Source organism: Poecilia latipinna, unplaced genomic scaffold, assembly GCF_001443285.1.
Source record: "Poecilia latipinna isolate Pla-1442-1.1 unplaced genomic scaffold, P_latipinna-1.0 Scaffold1436, whole genome shotgun sequence".
Taxonomy (NCBI): domain Eukaryota; kingdom Metazoa; phylum Chordata; class Actinopteri; order Cyprinodontiformes; family Poeciliidae; genus Poecilia; species Poecilia latipinna.
In genome coordinates this window covers 114944-117122 of record NW_015114052.1, presented here as the reverse complement: position 1 = coordinate 117122, position 2179 = coordinate 114944, and the positions used below count along the sequence as shown (strand labels likewise).

Below are 2179 nucleotides of genomic sequence, written 5' to 3'. Positions count from 1 at the left end.
AAAATGGGGGGAAAAAAAAAAAAACAAACCTGCGCTTGGTGCCACAAAGTGGGGGGGGGGGTGGGCCCCTTTTTTTTTTTTTTTTTTTTTTTTTTTTTTTTTTTTACTCTTTCAGTGAGCGACACGCTGAGCTGAAGCAGCCGTCAGAGACAAACTGACACAGACAGAGCCGAGTGTCCGTGTATAGCAATCAAGACAATGTGCTGAATGGGCAGTCTAATTATAAATGTACCATTTAGGTTCGCGTTTGGTCTCCAGAACCGTCTTACCTTATGAGGAGACCTGCGTGAACGGGCCGCACAGAGGGCTCGGAGCAAAATGCCAAGAGGGGTAAAGTAAAAAATAATAATAATTAAAAAAAATAGAAAACACTTTAGCAGACTTTTCGGTAAGCTGGGTTCATGTTTGTGGAGAGAGGAGGGAAGGAAAAAAAAAGCATGAGATGGTTACAGAGTTATTAAACCATAGGTGTGGTTCTTCATAAAACTCGATTAATGACTTGTAAATAAGGGGAAAGTTAATTCAGTTGTCTGAAAGTTAACAGTACGCTTAGACTGTTCTTTTTTATGTGATTTTGTTAAAACTCGCATTTTTTTTTACACCCAATCAAGACTTGTCTGTAAAGTGCGTTTAACTTAACACAAGCTAATTTAGATAATCCTTCACAAGTTAAAACCTCTAACTTATAAATGTTTTTGCTATTACACAAAACACTAACAGAGAGAGTGTTTAATGTTAAAATATATGTTTACTCAGTTAACATCACATTATTAGCTTTATGCTGATCAGTGTTGATTTGTAATCATTTATTCCCTTAAGGCAATAAAAATAATAATAATTTGCAGGAAAACAGAGAGCACTAAATCAACTTCCAGAGTCCGGAGCGCTCAAATAAAGTTAAGTTCAGATAAAATAATGGAAAAAAAAAAAAGTCTTCTCTTGTATACTACAGCCTACATCTGTTTTGAACGGACAAGCCTTGCGATTGTTGAATTTAATTTACGGCTTATGCATTCTTAAGGGGTCAATTCCCCCGACCCCCGGGAAAGTTTGAGAGGAGCAAAAAAATTCCCAAGCTGCGCGGCTTGAAGGAACTTTGCACATCTGTCCTTAAAACAACAACAACAACAACAACAACAACAACAAATAATTAAAGTTTGTTGTTTTCCAAAGACAAATACGCTGTCATGATCAAAGTGAGACGAAAAGCTCCGGACTGTGACTTGCAAATTAAAAAGGAAAAAAAAAAAAAAAAGTGCAATGAGAGTGGAGCGAAAGCTTCACACAGCCATCACACAAAGACACTACAAGGGCGCACGTCACTGTCAATGAAAGGTACCGCTGTGTGGACAGAAGTGAAACTGCCACCAGGCGGAATAAAGTTACGGGACATGTAAACAGAGACGCCGAATCTTCATCAGCCCCAAAGGTTGTCAGAAATCAACACTTATTCGGCGTAGTTGGTGAGAATTACGAAAATAAAACTCTTGTGTGTGGAGAGTCCGTAGCGCTGTGTCTCGTCGCTCAAGCACACGGATGGGGGAACAAAATAAAAGACGATTTCAAGTGTTTATAATACATCTTACGTATTCAATGAGTTATTTCTTCTTCTTTTTTAAACTGCGAATGAAAACTGGAAACGGGTTTTATTTACCGATTGTTGTGAATAAGAGTCACTCCGGGTATGAACACAAGGCGCTTCTGTCGACTCTCGTCTTATCGGTTTGTTTTAGGGGTGTGTGGAGGAAAAAGAAGCGACGCATCAGGACAGCCGCAACAAGCAAAGTTTTGACTCCCACTCCTCTCCGCCGCAAAAAGAAAGAAGAAGGAAAAAAAAAAAAACTTTCCGTCCCGTGCCAGCTCAGCGCGTGAGGAACTCTTCCCGCATTCTTTTAAAGCACGCACGCACTCACGCAGCGCAGGCAGGGCGCGCGGGACGCTTTCACTGACAGCTCTCGCTGAAACAGAAAATTAATCATGAAACGCATCGGGACAACACAGCAAGCTGGTGGTTTTTACCTTGACGATGAGAGCCGTGGACGAGAAAAGTCCGCGTCCTTCTTGCGCTGTGAACGCTACACTCGGCTACAGTTTACAAAGGATCACTGAGCTGCTATCTGTTGAACGAAAACTTGACTCTGCGCACACGGGGCCACATGCAGGAAAAGTGCTGCTGGCG

The 2179-nt window shown here is 41.3% G+C and overlaps 1 long non-coding RNA gene across 1 annotated transcript in view; it reads right to left on the bottom strand.

Annotated features, from left to right (window-relative positions):
• Positions 1-2173, bottom strand: part of LOC106962591 (uncharacterized) — a 47574-nt gene extending 45401 nt beyond the window's left edge. The window contains exon 1 of the long non-coding RNA XR_001428005.1: positions 2020-2173. This is a non-coding gene — a long non-coding RNA (uncharacterized LOC106962591). The remainder of the gene's footprint in view (positions 1-2019) is intronic.
• Positions 2174-2179: the final 6 nt, after the last annotated feature.